Here is an 18,827-nt window from a genome sequence, read left to right as displayed (position 1 = left end):
AGGATATGCTACATGTTAGACCACAAAACAAGTCTCAGCAAATTTAAAAAGAACGAAATCATATCAAATATCTTCTCAGACCACAGTGGACAAAAACTAGAAATTGATAATAAGAGGAGCTTAGAAAATGGTACAAATACATGAAAATTAAACAAAATGCTCTCCTGAATAACCATTGCGTCAATGCAGAAATGAACAAGACAGGAAAAATTATTAAGACAAAAATGGAAACACAACATACCAAAACCCATGAGATACAGCCTAAACAGTGCTAAAAGGAAAACTTATAAAAATAAATACTCACATAAAAAAATGGGCAAAGATTGTAAATAAACAATTTAATCATGCACATGATGGAGCTAGAAAAAAAGAACAAACCAAACTCAGATCAGAGAATACAGAACTAAATGAAATGAAGAATAAAAAAAAAAAAAATAGGGTTAAGATTTGAAAAGTAAAATGTTGGTTTCTTGTAAAGATAAATGAAATGGATAATTAGCTAGACTGGCCACAAAAAAATAGAAATGACCCAAACAAATAAATTCAGAAACAGAAAAAGGGGTCATTCAAATTGATATCACAGAAGTAAAATGTATCATTAGAAATGATTACAAACACCAACAAATCATAAAACCTAAAGAAATAGATAAACTTCTGGCCATATACAACTTTCCAAGATTGAACCAGAGAGAAATAGAAAGGCTGAATACAGAAATAATGATGATGACATTGAATAAGCAATGAAAAGCCCCCAAACAAAGTAAAGCCCAGGACCAGATGGTGTCTTTACTGCTGAATTCTACAAAACTTACAAAGAATTACTAAGATCAAATTTTTCTCAAAAAATTTGAAAAACTAAGAGGAAGGAATTCTTCCTGACTCATTAAACAAGGCTAACCCTTGACAAACATAAATGCAAAACTCCTCAACAAACTGCTAGCAAGTGAAATCCAACAACACATCAAGCAAGCACGATTTATCCCAGGTATGAAAGGATGTTTCAACATATTCAAATCAATATATTTTATATATAACATCAACGGAATAAAAAACAAAAACCATACAATTATCTCAAGATGCAGTAAAATCATTTGACAACATTTAATATTCCTTAATGATAAAAACTCTCAAACCAGGCATAGAAGGACTATATTTCAACATGACAAAGTCCATATGTGAAAACCACAGCTAGTATCATACTGAATGGGGAAGAGCTTTCAGTTTTTTCTCAAAGAACTGGAAAAAGACAATGATTTATCATTCCTCACGAGAAAGAAACAAAAGGCATCCAAATTAGAAAAGAAAAAGTCAAATTATCTCCTTGCAGGCAACAAAATTTTACATATAAATAAACCTAAAAATTCCACCAGAAAATTATTAGAACTGATAAACAAATTCTGTGAAGTTGCAGGATATAAAATCAACATACAATAATGAGTAGCATTTCTATATACCAATAATTAACTAGCAGAAAAAGAAATCAAGAAGGCAAGCCTGGTTACAATAGCCACAAAAAATAGGAATTAATTTAACTAAGGAGGTAAAAGACAAGGAAAGCTACAAGATACTTATAAAAGAAATTAAGGAGAACACACAAAAAATGATGACCATCCTATGTTAACAGATGGGAAGAATTAATATTGCCAAAATAACCATACTGACCAAAGCAATCAACAGATTCAATTCAATCCTTATCAAAATACCAGTGTCATTCTTACAGAAATAGAAAAAATGATCCTAAAATTCATATGGAACCAAAAACAATTTAAGTAGCCAAAGGAACCTTAAGTAAAAAAAATAAAGCTGGAGATATCAGCTTTATCCGATAGCGTCTAACTGATATCTGATATCTTCTAACTGATATCTAGCTAACTTCAAAATATAAAAACACACATGTAGATCAGTGGAATAAAACAGATAACCCATAAATAAATTCATGTATTTATAGCCAACTGATTTTAGACTAAGATATCAAGATCATACATTGGAAAAAGAACACCCTCTCCCATAAATGGTACTGGAAAAACTGAATATCCATATGCAGAAGAATACAACTCAATCCCTAATGCTCACTGTATTAAAATATTCCACTCAAAACTGATAAGAGACTTATATGCAAGACCCAAAATTATAAAGCTACTAGAAGAAAATATAGAGGAAACACTGCAGAATATTTGTCTAGGCAAAGGTTTTATGGCTAGGATCTCAAAAGCATGGACAACAAAAGCAAAAGCAAAAGTAGACAAATGGGACTATATTAAACTAAAAAGCTTCAATACAGCAAAGGAAACAATTGGTAAAGAGAACACCTGTTGAATGGGAGAAAATGTTTACAATCTATTAAACCCAAAAGGGAGTAACATTCAGGATATAAAAACAACTCAAACTAAATAGTAAAACAATGAGATAATCTCATTAAAGAGTTAAAAAATAACCTAAACAAAACTTTCTCAAAAACAGACATACAAATGGCCAACAAGTGTATTTTTTAAAAAGCTCACCATTATTATTTGCATCAGAGTAATGCAAATCACCATACCCCAGATAAAATGGCTATTACTAAGACAAAAAAAATAACAGATGCTGGTGATGATGTGGAGAAAAGGAAATTCTTATACACTGTTAATGAGAATGCAGATTAGTTCAGCCATTATAGAAATCAAAATAGAAATTTCTCAAAAAACTAAAATAGAACTACCATTTGATCCAGCTGTTCCACTACTGGGTAATAGCTGTCCAAAAAAAACAGAAATCAGTATATCAAAGGGATAGATGCACCTCTATGTTTATCACAGCACTATTCATGATAGCAGAGATACGAAGTAAACCTAAGTGTCTATCAACAGATGTATGAATAAAGGAAATGTGGCATATGTACACAAATTAAATACTATTCAGCCAAAAAATAAATGAATTTCTTTCATTTGCACCAACATCGATGGAACTAGAGGTCATTGTGTTAAGTGAAATTAGTCAGGCACAAAAAGACAAATATTGCATGTTCTCATTGCAATGTAGGAGCTAAAATGTTGATCTAATGGAGGTAGAGAGGAGAATGCTAGTTATCAGTAGCTGGGCTGGGTTTGTGTTTGGTGGGGTGGGAATAAAGAGAAGTTACTTAACAGGTACAAACATAAAATTACATAGGACTAATAAGTTTTAGTGTTCAATAGCACAGTAGGATTACTATAGTTTACAATAATTTGTTTTACAATTCAAAAGAAATAGAGAAGATTTGAAATGTTCTCAGTAAAAATAAATTATCAATGTTTGAGGCGATATACAACTTAATTACCTTGACTTGATCATTACACATGCTATATTTGTATCAAAATGTCACACGTATTCCATAAATATGTACAATTATTGTGTCAATGAAAAAGGAAGTTTATCAAGAGCTGCACCATCTAGCTAAATCTACCACAACTGGAAAGCTAGCATGAATAAACATATGTTTGTATTTTATTACTTATCCTTATTTTCATTTTCTAAGGTTTAGAAGAGATGAAAGTAATGTAAACATAGTGGGTACTGAGTAACCACTGGGGATCCTCCTGTTTTCTCACTAGAGTTTCTAGTAAAAGTGAATTTAAGTCTGATCTCAGCACTGTCTTGATGGAGAACTGAGTATTGCAGTCACGGTGGCACTAGAAGGTGCTTATAACAGCGGTATGTGTTGGGTGGTGGCTGTGGGTGGTGGCTGTGGGTGGTGGCTGCAGGTGGTAGCCAAGGCAAAAGAGAGGGGTCCTGGAAGCAGGGCTGGTTACATGGGGCAGGGGAGAGGTGGGCAGTGCAAAATGAAAATACTGGGACTCTTGTTCAAAAATGATGAAGAATTTCAAGATGGCAATGGCAAAACATTAAATCAAGCATAGGATCCTTCTAAACATTGAGTCATGTGTGAGAAGCCAGCCCTGCCTGGAAGTTCAGAGCCAAGGACAGCATTGTGTAGGTCAGAGCTCTGCACAGTGTCTGGAGGCAGGTGGGTGAGAACGATCCACTGTGGTAGAAATTTTACACTGAGCTTCTTTATAAAGGCTGGTCAGACTCAACACCATTATTTATTTATTTTCTTATTTTTCTTTTACAAACCAGAGAGGAAAGATCAGGAATACGTTAAATATCAACAGGGTCACAGTCTGAAGCTAATTATTTATTTTGTATAAATACTAGAGAAGATTCAGTCAAATGGCTGAAATTAACCCATCAGGAGTAGGAGGGGGAGAGAATAGTTTGTAAACTGTAGATTTTCTATTCAGACTAGGAAGGAGGATAAGGCTTCTCCAGAAACAGCTGGTTGCCATGGTAAAATGGTAAAGAGCACTTTTCTTCAACTTTTCTCATCTGATTTGGAAAAGCAAAACTGAGATAAAGCCAAAAACTTTAAGTGAAATGGTTGAGCTTGTACCCCAAGCGAAACAGCAAGAAATGATGTCAGAGGAGGCATTAACTGAGATACTGAGATATCAGGGCTGGTAGATGAAGGCAGGCAAGAATGCAATGCTCTGAGAAGCGTCCAAAGTCTGGGATAGCCAAATGATCACTGCTTGTTGAGCACAAACTTGTGTCCAGAGCTGTGCTAGGCACCTTCAATACATTATTTCATTTAATTTTTTTTTTTTTTTTTTTGGAGACAGAGTTTCACTCTTGTTACCCAGGCTGGAGTGCAATGGCGCGATCTCGGCTCACCACAACCTCTGCCTCCTGGGTTCAGGCAATTCTCCTGCCTCAGCCTCCTCAGTAGCTGGGATTACAGGCACGCGCCACCATGCCCAGCTAATGTTTTTGTATTTTTAGGAGAGACGGGGTTTCACCATGTTGACCAGGATGGTCTCGATCTGTTGACCAGGATGGTCTCGATCTCTTGACCTCGTGATCCACCCGCCTCGGCCTCCCAAAGTGCTGGGATTACAGGCTTGAGCCACCGCGCCCGGCCTTATTTCATTTAATTTTTATAGCTTCACAGCAAGCTTAGATTATCACATATTATCATCTTCACTGTGCAGAGGAAGAAACTAAGGTTAAAAAGGTTACATAACCTGGCCAAAGTCATATTGGTCTAACATGTGAAATCCTACTTTTAAATCTGGCAAGACACGAGTAAGTGGAACAAGATAAGGAATATGTTACAGAAATTGAGGACTTTGCAGAAATAATGAAGGTTAAGAGGAATAAACTAGGAGAAGATTAAAACTCCAATTAGAGATAGTGGTTTGACATTAGTCCTCATGCCTTAAATGTTTTTTGAATTGATATTTATGTTTTCTTGTATCTGTTAGAAATGAGCTTTACTAAGTATTTGCTAAAGGCTCAAATCTCAAGTTTTTCATCAAAAGAGAAACTATTCACTTGCTCACATGATAGGGAAGCAAATGCTCCATCTAATGGCAATTCAAGCAAATTCTAAAGCTGTGTCATATTTTAACACGCAAGAGGCAAAACAAGGAGGTTTCTAAGTGGGCTAAGTGACCCAAACTATATATTCAATAAAAACCTACTGAATTAATAACTACAAAATGGGAGAACAAAAAAGTATAAAAGTGCACATAGTAAAAAGATCACAAACTTCTTTTTTCTGCCAAACTTATTAGTATATAACTTTAATAAAGACAATATAAACTTCAAAACAGGTTTCTCTATACTAAATATGAAATATCAGACTTCAAACAAGAATACATCCTCCTCAACCAAGAATATATCTACATACCAACCATTGTCATAAAGAAACCATTGTATCTTGTGGTAGAAAGAAACTGGGCAACCCTCAACACTCATTCCAACATCATTGTTTCTATGAAGAATTTCCATGCACGTTGGTTAAGAATTCTGTATGCCACAACAGAATCTCTATTTTGTCACATTCTGGGTTTCTCTCCCATCTCAAAAGTGAGTCAAAAGGGGCAATAAAGTTTGCATATTTGCCCCTTCCAAATCTCATGTTGAAATTTGACCCCTAATTTTGGATACGGGGCCTGGTGAAAGGTGTGTGTATCATGGGGATGGATCTCTTGTGAGTGACTTGGTGCCCATTTTGTAGTAACAAGTGTGTTTTTGGAGTCAGTTTTTGCTCTATTGGTTGACATGAGAGCTGGCTGTATAAAAGAGCCTGGCTCTCTCTTGCATCCTCTTTCACCATGTGATGCACCTGCTCCCTCTTTGCTTTCTGCCATCAGTGAAAGATTCCTGAGTCCTCATTAGAAGTCAAGCAGATGCTGATGCCATGCTTATACTGCCTATAGAACTGTGAGCCAAATAAGCCTCTTTTCTTTATAAAATATTCAGTCTCAGGTATTTCTTTATAGCAACACAAAATGAACTAACACAGGAGGTAACTATTCATTCTTTTTCATTGCAATCCAATGAGGGTCTCAGAAACACCCATTACAATGGGTGCCCAAGCTCACCTCAGAACAGTCACATAACATCTGAAATAGTGCCTTCATGGAGCCATGCAGTGTCTGCTCAACAAGTGTTGCTTTCCATTCTCTAGTAATGACAGATACACTAGCTTCTCTCTCTGTCATCTCCCTGCCCAAAACAAAAATTTTGTGTATTATTCCCTTGGGGCTATGTTCTCAAGCAGCTCTCATAGCTGAAACAAGGCCTATCAAAGTAGTCTCCACTGAAATGTTAATTATTGATAATGGCATAACACGTTTCCTGCTCAGGGAGGTTTGCATTTTGTGAGGGTCTTAGAGGTAACTAAATCTCAGCTAGTATATAGTGCAGTGACTGTTTCATGGATAATATTTAACACAATGTTTGAACTAAATTCAACAAAATAATGAATCTCTAGTAGTGGAAATACAAGCTGAGTATTGAAGACACATTTGGATAAAATAGAAGTCCAAGTGTAACTCAAACTCCAGAATTGAATTTGAGCTAACTTTAATTCTGACCTGCATTTGTCAGAAATTCTCACAAACACATGTAAACCCATGCGAGAGGACAGGGATCCAGACATCAACCCATGTATATATGGTCAACTAATCTTTGACAAGGGTGCTAAAAATACACATCTGAAAAAGATGGTCTCTTCAATGAGTAGTTTGGGAAAAACTAGATATCCACATGCAAAATAATAAAATTGAACCCTTATCTTACATTATATCCCAAACTAGAGTAACCTTGAAATGAAATAAAAACTTAAATGTAAGAACTAAAACTATAAAATTGTTTAAAAAGAATGGAAGCTTCTTTGTTGGTCTTGGCATTGATGTTTTTGATATGACACCAAAAGTACAGATACCAGAAACAAACAACGAAAAGAAACACAAGTAGGACTGCATTAACTAAAATGCTTCTGCATGTAATCCTAGCACTTTGAGAAGCCAAGGCAGGTGAATTGCCTGAGCTCAAGAGTTCAAGACCATCCCGGGCTCAAACCTCCATCTCTACTAAAAATACAAAAAGTTAGCCAGGTGTGGTGGTGCACACCTATAGTCCCAGCTACTCAGGAGGCTGAGGCACAGTGTCCAGAGCTGTGCTAGACACCTTCAATACATTATTTCATTTAATTTTTATAGTTTTAATTCATTTCATTTATATAGTGAGGCAGAGGTTGCAGTGAGCTGAGATCACACCACTGAACTCCAGCCAGGGCAACAGAGCAAGATTCTGTGTCAAAAAAAAAAAAAAAAAAAAAAAATGTTTCTGCACAGCAAAGCAAACATTCAACAAAATGAAAGGGCAACCTACAGACTTGGAAAAAATATTTGTAAACCATATCTCTAATAAAGAGTTAACCTACAGACTTGGAAAATATATTTGTAAACCATATCTCTAATAAAGAGTTAACCTCCAAAATATATAAGAAATCCCAACTAGTCATTAGCCAAAAAAACAAGTAACCAGATCAAAAAATGAGCATGGAACCTAAATAGATATTTCTCCAGAGAAGAAGTACAAATGGGTAACGGGTACATGAAAAGGTAATTAACTTCATTAATCATCAGGTAAATGTAAATCAAAACCACAATGAGATATCACCTCACACATTGGAATGGCTATTACCAAAAAGATGGGAGATCGCAAGTATTGTCAAGTGAGTAGAGAAAAGGGAACCCTTATACACTGCTGGTGGGAATATAAATTGTTACGGCCATTATTTAAAGCAGTATGGACATCACTTAAAAAATTAAAACAACCACATGATCCAGCAATCTCCCTCCTGGGTATACATCCAAAAGAAATAAAAGCAACATCTTCAAAAAAAATTTTGCATTCCATAATTACTGCAGCATTATTCATAACAGTCAAGATATGGAAACAACCTAAGTGTCTATCAATGGGAAAACATGGATAAAGAAAATTATCACCTAGCCATAATAAGAAAATCCTAAAATTTCATTAACATGGATAAACCTGGAGGACATTACGCTAAGTGAAATTAGCCAGACACAGAAAGACAAATATTGCATGAGCTCACTTACATATGAAACTCAACAGAACTCAGAAAATCAATCTCATAGAAGTAGAGGGCCAAAGGGTGGTTGCCAGCAGCTAGGAGAGTGGGGGAAATGGGGAAATGTTGATCAAAGGGTACAAACTTCCAGTTGGTCATAATATGAGTAAGTTCTGGGGATTTTAATGCGTAGCAGGGTAATTATAATTCAACAATATCGTATTATTTACTTAAAATTTGCTAAAAGAATAGAACTTAAATGTCCACAACCCCCCCACCACACACACACATACACACACATCCAATAGTAACTATATGAGATAATGGATGAGCTAATTCATTGTGGTAGTCATTTCATAATGTGTGTGTATATATATATATATACATATAATCATTACATTGTACACCTTATATATACACAATTTTTGTCAATTATACTTCAATGAAATGGAAGAGAAAAATAAAAAGAAACTTCTGCCTTCCATCTGGATGAAATTCCTTCTAGCAAAATTTAACCCCAATCCTTCCCTACACTTCTCCACAGAAAATGAGCAAAGGGCACTGCTTTCCTGTACACAAAACTTGTCTTATATTTGAGAATCATAGTACTAGAGGGAGAGAGATTGATTTGCTATTTAAGTGAAATATTTACCCACAAGAAGCTCTTCTATATGTAAGAGTATAAAGCAATGCAAATATATAAAGCTAATGTTGCTTCAAATTAGTTTCTATCACATATTTGATTGCTTATAGCTTTTCAGTAATTAGCTCGTAGTAATTAAACAAAAAAAAAACTTTCACCCTTTATTATGGAATATGTTTCAAGAACACATGGATTCAGTTTTCTTGAGTGAAATGTAACAAAAATCACACTCTACTTGGATTTCAAAGAGCTGCTTTTACATTCTGGAGTGTCTTAGTTGTATGACCTTGATCGGTGAATTTAACTTCTCTGATTCAGTGTTTTCATTTTTGTTGCCAAGGTGGGGCAATTAATTATTTTAAACGTGTAGCACCTACTTTGGGCCAGGTGCTGGTTAGACCTCTTGCAAATGTGAATCTATTTGATCCCATGGTACGGCATTATTATCAGACATGTTTTGCAGATAAGAAAACCAGGGAACAGAAAGGTTAAGTAACATGCCAAAGGTTACACAGCTGATAGGAAACAGTCCCAGCTTGAACCCATCTGAAACAGTCTGGCTCCCGTGTCAGGCTCTAATCTGGAGTCTTAACCATTGCACATGGCACAGCCTCTCACAAACTGGAATCTTGGATCATGGGAGTATGAAGGAATCCACATCCCCAACCAAGGTTTAAATTGCATGGCAAATCAGATCTGCCTGACATGCAGAGGCCCTGAACAATGGCTGAGGGATGAGGACGGTCTTTATTGTATGATTGCAAACATTTGGGTTCAGTCAGAAGCAGTCTATGAGACAAGAATGTAATTTATTCATGAGGCAACCATAGAAAATCCTGGTAGAGAAGCGGGTGCAGAAGTGAGACAGGGAAGGGATAGATGTCAAACCAGCATATGGTCATGAACATGTTACCACCTGGGCAACAGGGTCTCTATCCTACTGAAGACCTTTGGGACACAGGTAACCATAGGTAAAAATAGTCCCACCTAAGACACAAGGAAGCTGAGATGTTTGGCAACCACCTCCCATTCCTCCTCTTTGGAGGTTATTCCTGGGGGCATTAACTCCCAGGCACTGTAAGCGATGCCTTCTCACAGACCTACACAGGCTTCTATGAGCAGAGACACAAGTGCAGTAATGGAGAAACTGCAAATGCCAGGACCCAGAGAAAAGACTCTGACAGCATGAGTGACAAAGCACAGGGTGCAGATTTACAAATTAGTAGAGCCATCGGCTTAGGAATAATTACAGTCTTCCAGGTGCAAAAATGCTGTTGGCCCTCCCTCCCCTAGCAGGGCATTCTCTCTTCCCTGACTTTTACTGCTGCTAGTTATCAGCATCACTTGCCTCTAGAGCATGACGAGTAATAAATTCAGAGTTTCAAGGATTAACTCATTCATTCAACAAGCTTTTCTTTTTAATTTCTTTTTTTTCTTTTATTTCTTCTTTTTTTTTAAAAAAAAAAAAGGGATACATGTGCAGAACATGCAGGTTTGTTACATAGGTATATGTGTGCCATGGTGGTTTGCTGCACCTATTACCCCCAGACAGGCCCTGGTGTGTGCTGTTCCCCTCTTTATGTCCATGTGTTCTCAATGTTCAACTCCCACTTACGGTGAGAACAGGTGGTGTTTGGTTTTCTGTTGCTGTGTTAGTTTGCCAAGGATGATGGTTTCCAGCTTCATCCACGTCCCTGCAAAGCAAGATTTTATTAGGCACCTCTACACACCAGGAAGTCTTTAGGTACTGGTGACACAATGATAAAAATAAAATAAAATAAAATAAATAATAGGTAAGAGCCACTGCCCACATGGAGCCTACATTCTGGAAGAGGAAACAAGAATAAAATCCATAATTAATATGTGTTTTTGAAATGCTGGACAGTTGGTGTTTGAGGAAATAAAAAGCAGAATAACAGGATTGGAAAGTGCCATGAGGTCAATAAATTAAGTACAATGGCCATGAAGGAACTCATCAAGGACAGAAGGGGACGTTTAAGTTGAAATTTGAAAGAGGTGAGAGAGTCAGCCATGCAGGTATCTGGGGGAGGGGAGTTCGGGAAAGAGAACAGGAGAGGCATTCCAGCCAAGGGACTACCTGAGGCCTGGAGATGGGTCAAAGAGTACGGAAGGTTGTGACTATGTGGCTCTATACAAATAATCATGTGACAGTGAGTAGGAGCTAAGATCAGAGAGATAAGCGTAGGTCAGTTCCTAGGCTCTATGGAACACTACACGGATAGGGAGAAAAGGAGAGCTACTTGGGGGATGGCATGGCAGGATTCTAAAGAGCTCACTGTCTGCTGGGTTGGAAACAGACTGTGAAGGGCAGAGGATAAAAGCAGCAAGTTCAGTTCAGAGGCTGCTGTGGTGATTCAAGCAAAAAAATGAAAAGGTTGTGCCAGGGGGTGGAAGTGGAGATGTCGAACAGAATCTGGCTGTATGGTGATTATTGACAGGATTTCCCAAAAGTCTAGATATGGGATAGAAGAGATCATAGACTGTCATAGAACATAAAGTCTTAGGGCTGCTACTCTAGATCCAACCTCTCATACTATGGTTGAGAAACTTGAGCCCAGGAAAACAGAGACTTTGAAGTACTTGCCTAGAGAGTTAGAGTTACTTGCCCGTTGAGCTGGGAGTAGATGCCAGGGCTCCTAGTTTGTGACCCCTGAAACCAACTGACCACTTCCAGTGATGGGGAACACCCACTTCCCTGGACCTGAGTCAAAATCTAACCAGGTACAGACCTGGCCATGAATAAGAACGTAAAAAGTGTGTGCATTCCTGTTGTGCCCCAGTCCTACCACAAAAGGCCCCTTCTCTGTTTAGAGCAGTGACATTTTCCTTGGTAGCAGTACTCAATCCCAGATCATAGCCATGTTTTCATGAAAGGTATAAACAGCAGGCTTCCCTGTTAATTTATTGATAAATAATAAAGTCTCTGAAAAATCTTGGAGTCTTCTTGTGACAGTAATGGTGCATGTACAGATGGGAAAGTCCCCAGTACAATGAATAATGCATTCTATTCCTCTCTCCTTAGTTATCACTTTGACATTTCTCAAAAATGTACCTTCCGCTCTTCTAATAATGTCTATAGAGCTATTTGGCTGTCAGCAGCAAAGCCCCCTTGAGTAATCTCAACACTCTGAAGAAAAGAAGACTTGGTTCCCCCATGATCCTCACAATCTAATTGATCTAAGCCTGGACGCTTTGCCAACAACACTTCTGTTTATGTATAAAAAAAGAAACCTCACAACAAATATCTACAGACTGATAAAGTGATTTTCACTCATACAGGGCTAAATTAAGGGTGCTGGCTCTGGAATGAAGCCAAAGTCATCTGGAGGAAAGGCCATTTTCTCTCCCCCACTTCCTGGCACTGCCACGTGTCTCTTCTTTCTTCTTATTAGACATATTTAATCAGTAGGAACACCAATTCATCAAATATAACTGACATTTGTGTAGAAGATGCAATGTGTGTAGTAGTGTTACAAAATATCTAATTTACTGCTTGGATTTTTCTTAATCTAGTAAATGAATCAGTTTGTATTCTGTGAGCATTCACCCATCAGCTAGCAGAAGAAGCCTCCAGAAAGCCTGCTGAGAGACAGGAACAAATTTTTCTTGACTCAAAGCCAGCTTTATTCATTCCACAAAGCTACTCATTCTGCTTTCACGGTGACTTTAATACAGTGTCCCTCTTTGCCAAATATTATTTTGAATATCACATTTTATTCCAAAGACTAAGTTCAAGCTCTCTCTCTCCCCCAATACCAATAACAGAAAAACAAACTTGAGTCTAACAGATTTTTCTAATTATTTTCTCCTCCTGCTTTCTTTAGCTCTGATACCCTTGCCATCACATTCTTTTTCCAGAAGATTAAGAACTAACCAAACAGTATCTTTCTTAAGTTATGTGACACTGAATCCAGTTCTCCTGAAATCTGAAGTCACATTTGTTTCTGAAAACATAAATAAAAAGATTCCTTCCTTATCTTACACCATTCAGTTACTCAAGATGCTTGAGAAGGGGTTCAAGGAGGATTCTGTGCCTCACGTTTACCTCTGCTGATAAGAGATGCTCTCGGGACCAATTAATGCTATCTCTCTGCTTAACTAACTATTCATTTGGACAAAGAAAACCTTGGAGACTCAGAGAGGATGTACTAGAAAATGGGAGACATGCCCAGTTTCAACAAGTAAACTGATTTTGATGAAAGGAGTTTATGAATACGTGGGAGCAGAATCTGGATTTGAAAGTGACATATTTACAGGGAGATGGGATATTCATGCCTGCTTAAATACTTCTGTGTGGTTATTAATAATCCCCAAACATAACTAACTCACAAGGCATATGTTTCTGTTACAGTGAAGTCAACTCACCATATCATCACGCAGGATAACATGCAAAGATTATCTGGAGCCACACAGCACTGTCTGTAAGCAGCCAACTTTAGATATGGGTGAGCAATGGTGCTGCTTCAGTTCCTAGTGCCAGCACCCAGGAATCTGGCACTGAGGAAAGGAAATAAATTAGATCACAGCCCAGGTGGAATAGTTGTTCTGTTGGACAGCCGGATGAGTCCCAGAAGAAAGCATGTGCCATAATTCTGCTGAGTCCCAGGAGAGACAGGCTACGTCACAGTAACTGCTCCCAATATGACAAATCTGTGGTTCAGGAATGGGGGAAGGCAGGATTTTAAAATGTTCCTTGTGGATCTCTAGCATTTTAAACAAGTCATTCCACTTGCTCTTGCACCAGCTTCGCAAACTGTTCACTCCTCCTCCCATGTGTAATCCTGCTTTTGGCTCTATTTCTTACTCTTCAGAATATCAGCTTAAAAGTAAGGATGTTATCTGAAAAGAGTGGCATAGTCAACCATCACCACTTTAAGCCAACAGTGACATGCTCAGAGATAATTTCAGCTCGACAGGAGGACCTGGGTGCTAATCATGACCCTTGGCAATGAGGCATCCTAGAACCCTGCTACACAAAATGTCATTTATTGACAACAACATTGCCTTCCCCCACAGTTTATTAGAAATGCAGGATGTCAGGTGCACCCTAAACCTCTTTAGTCAAAATCTTCATTTTAACAGATGCCCAGGGGATTTGTGTGTATATTCAACTTGAAGAAGCAATGTTCTAACTTACATGGGATCATTGGAATCCAGGAAAATAGCTTCAGAAATATGATGTTGGAAATTGCAGCAAACAAACTTTTGCTACCTGATCCTTTCTCCTTAAGGGACATATATCTGCTTATTTCTATTATTACTCTAAATGACTATATCTGCCAGAAATCTTTCAGATGCAAAGAACAAAAATAAATGAAAGAATGAAGAGGAGGGGAATAACAGAGAAAAATTAAGCAGGTTAAAGCAAAACTAGGAATATATTGGGCTATACAACAAAATGGACATGGGCATGTAACTTCAACCATGACTGAAACCAAATTTGTCATTCAGAATTTGGCCTTTGGCTCTTGGTTCTTTTCTTAACCTGAGCATCTTATAAAAGCAGACTCTCTCAACAGGTACCCCTTAACATGGCTAATAGCTTCACTACAACAGCAAAGGAACAAACTTCTTTTCCAATCATTTAAACAAAATCATTTAAGATTCACTTTAGTAGGCCTGATTAAGCCAAGTAGTCATCTCTGGAGCAATCACTATGTATCTAAATGGCCAGGTCGAGTCACATGTACATCTTTTGGCCAATAAGGTAAGACCAGTGTCCCATTAGCTGTGAATTTTTTTTTTTAGTGTGATTGCCAGAGAAAAAGCCAGATACTCTTACTTGAAAGAGAGGGAATGGGTGTTAGGCAGGCAAGAACAGCAGATAACTAGTACTTTGTTGTCTTTCATGTTTATCTTTCCAGCAGCATTTGTTGCAATCACATTTTGTGATTGGGTTGCTCCAAGATGAATAGTGCCAGCCCTCACAAGAAAGAGACGCTAGACTTCTAATTACTGTGCAAGGCCAAGTGAAAGCACAAGCTGCCTGCTAGGAATTCCAGAATAGGGAGGAGCCCAAAGGAAAGTAAGGGCTAACATTTGGACATTAGTGACCACATTTTAGAGTTTAGGATGTAAACCCGTAGTGAATTGAAGCTAGCTTGCAAAGGGCATCTGTGAGTGTGAACTTGCTAAAGAGGGAGAGTTTTAAGAAGGTAAATTTGGCAGCAATTGTGGGACAATTACAATGGTGGATGAGGAATAAATTTTATATTTCAATCACCCTTCGGATGAAAAAATTAAGATTCTATAGCGTAAATGCTTCCATCTAAGCTGACTTCAGCTGGCCATAAGAGTCCCTAAACAATAATAGAATAGTTGTTGGTTAAAGACAGCTCTCTATTAGGAGGGTTGGTTAAAAGTCAATACTCAATGCCTGTTCATTGGTTAAATAAATTTTATAACAAATTTTGAAACAATCATACTTTAAACAACCGGACATGCAGTCCATGTAGATTATATTTGAGTAGTGAGCTTCCCCTTCTCATGGAACATAATGCAGTAACATTCTTTGGTCTTAACAAAAATACTAAAGACTACAGAAGGAAAAAAAAAAGCAGGTGGGGAAAAAATGGAAAGAAAAAAAAGTAGAGACAGGGACAAAGGTGTGCAAAAAAAAGTTATTTAAAAAGTCTAATAGGGTTCACAGCATTTTCTGTGAATTGATTTCCCATCAGAGCTTTTAGACAGCTCTTAAATTTGTGAAGTCAGATTTCGCTCTAAGTTCAGGCCTCCTCTGCACTTGAGCTTCACATTTACAGTTCTGACAGCCAGCTGCAGTGTGTTCAGAACGTTTTCTGAAGTTGACACCGGGAAAAGGACAGTTTCCTAACAGGACATGAGAGTATGTGCTGTGGATCCTGATGGGAGGCCTAGCCTTCTGCTGAGAGATGCCTTTAGTGTGTTGACATTTCTTTGCGCTTTCATGGGGACTGGGCTGGCCTCTGTCTTCCTGAGGGAACCACTGACCAGTTCCAGGGGTGAAGGCTCTCAGATTCCCACTGAGCAGTACTCCAGGTGGCACTGGGCCCCCCAAGTCTTCAGTTTTCCAGAAGCTAGAAATTAGTACTGCAGAACAAAGGAGCCCGAGATTGATAGGCCTATATATTCCAGGGGGAGATTTCCACACTGGACTATGTCATCCTTTCCAGCAAGGAACAACCACATCCTCAGAAAAACCCCTTTCTTTTCATCACACATGATATATTCCTAGTACATTCTGCTATCAGTGCTGCTCTCCACCATCTGTCCATGGCTACTGGTATGTGTGAATGTTTTTGTTGGTCAGATGTCCTGATTTCATTCTTGATTTGGCCTTGACCTTTCATTTCCACTCAGGAGGAATGGGTGAGTCTTCACAGATTAGACATGACCAATAAATAAAAACCATTCACTTGGGCCCCAAAATCTGACTCTCTGAAAAGTTACTAAAATATCTGGAACAATCTTAAGATCCATTTCAAAATACTTCCCAATACATATTTTACAGTGTGCATGTTCACTTGTTTTTATGTGTAAATTTTTTTCACCATCATTCTTGACAGATTAATATTTTTATTTATTGTGCCACCACAGGCTAGTCATGTGTGTGTGTGTGTGTGTGTGTGTGCGCGCGCACGCGTGTTTGTAGTTTGTGTATATGTGAATCATGTGTTTATGTGCATGCATGGTGTGTGTCTGTGTGTGTACGTATTCTGTGTTTGAGGCAAAGTGGGATGTGTGCAATTATGGTGTGCCTGTTTAAGGTTGCGTGTATATATGTGGTATGCATGTGTTTGTATGTATTAATATATTTGTAGTATATATGTGTGTGATACATGTATTTGTGTTTGTAGGACTATAGAATGTGTGCATATATAGAGTGAGTGTGGGTGAGTATACAGGTACGGTGTGTGTGTGTCCACTGTGTGTGTGTTTGTATTGTGATTGAGGAGTGTGTGGTATATATATCAGAAGTGTGTTCATATGCATTTATGATTTTGTTAATCATGTTTTGATCTAATAAAGAGACATCTTAAGAAGGCATCACTCTATTTCATATTTTAAAACTCTGTGTTTAAAGTAGGTTTTCAATATTTGTTTTCACACACAAGACAATTATTCTGGTGCATAGCCAAAGGCAGCCATCTTGAACTTTTGGGAAAATGTCCAAAATAATACTTCTTAAAAGCTATTTGAAATTGGAATGGACATGCCTTTTTTAGGTGTCCAAAGGGATGACAGAAAATAGTTGATGGTGTGTTATTTTAGAGGGAGAAAGACTATTAAAATGTTTCTGATGGTAGCAACAATAAAATACTAATGAACCAGAGGAACAGATGGAAATTGAAAAGCATGTGCAATGTCAAAACCCAAAATACAGTGATTTGTTAAATTACAGAGCTTCTTCCCCCGGGAAAGGAGCTGCAGTTTGCTGATAAGTCAATGACAACCGGGATTATTACTGTAACACAGCAATGCCATTTTCCGCCTGAAACCTGCAAGAACTAATTAATTATATAGCTTTGGTTACTAGGTTAGAACCAAGCTTTCTGGTCCAGTTTCCAAAGACTGAACTTTATAAATTGTCAGAAGAACAGCATTCTCCTAACTATCTGCTAACTATTGTAGATCGTTACAAAGACTGCTATCAATTGCTAGAAGGGAAATACCTCATGATAAATTGTTTGCTCTTTGGACCTATGGAAAGATTCATTTTTTTTCCCATGGCTTTTTAAGTTCTGAAGATACCCAGACTTTCCTGGTAAACAGAAATTTATAGTGTCGAATTGCAACTCTAAATACAATGTGAGCATCAGGAGGGTGAGTGGCTACCAAGAAGGGTTTTCTAATAGCGCCGGCTGGGCTTACTAGCCTGAATGGGCAATGGGAAGAATATTGTTCTCTCTACTTAAAACAAAAGGCTCAAATCTACTTCTTAATAAAGAAGTGACATTTTAGAAGCCTCCTGAGTACAGGCAAATAGAAAATTATATTATATCCATTATAAAAAAGAAGAATCTCCTTTGTTTTGTTTTTACCCCAGAAGTAGCTGGGCAATCAGACACCAAACTGAATCCTGGAGATGCAATGAAAGTTGAGAAGGAGCAGACACTGGCTTGGAGCCTCCTGTGGTTCCTGGGGCCTTTCCTCTCCCCCCATATCTTTCCTTTCTCCTCAACAGTTGACGCTTTCTTAGTGCCAGAGAAGTAAATCCCCTTCACTGCCCATGGTAGAGTGAACGCATAGAGCCACACTGAAGAGAAGCTTGCTAGTATCCCCTAAAATTGTAACTGTGTCCATTTATGGCCCAGTAAGTGTATTCCTCAATATCTTACCCAGAGAAACACACATCTATCACACCAGGGGGCTTGTACTAGGGTGGCTAATACAGCATTGTTAGTAATAGTGGAGATTCGGAAGAGACCTGCATGTTTACTAAAAGAGCTGAATAATGTACGAGTATATTTAGGCCATTGAATTATTTGTGAAACTTTATATAAGATAGATTTATTTTAGCAACATCAGAAGACTTCTAAAATAGAGTGTTAAGTTGAATGAATGCAAGTAATAAAATACATGAGTATAAGATAGCATGTTTTAAAAAAAATCTGCACACATATATAAAACAATATTATACTTTTATAAATGTAAAGATAAATACACATAAATGGTCTGGAATTCGTTCTACTAAATAATATAAACAATTATTCTCTACGATGGAACTGGCTGTGGAAATGGTGGTCAAGTTGGATTTAGACTTACCTCACTAGGTATGTA

The sequence above is a fragment of the Sapajus apella genome, unplaced genomic scaffold (genome assembly GCF_009761245.1).
Source record: "Sapajus apella isolate SASKATOON/1434 unplaced genomic scaffold, GSC_monkey_1.0 scaffold33, whole genome shotgun sequence".
Classification (NCBI taxonomy): domain Eukaryota; kingdom Metazoa; phylum Chordata; class Mammalia; order Primates; family Cebidae; genus Sapajus; species Sapajus apella.
The sequence above is the reverse complement of the archived record's forward strand: the minus strand, read 5'-3'. Positions refer to the sequence as shown.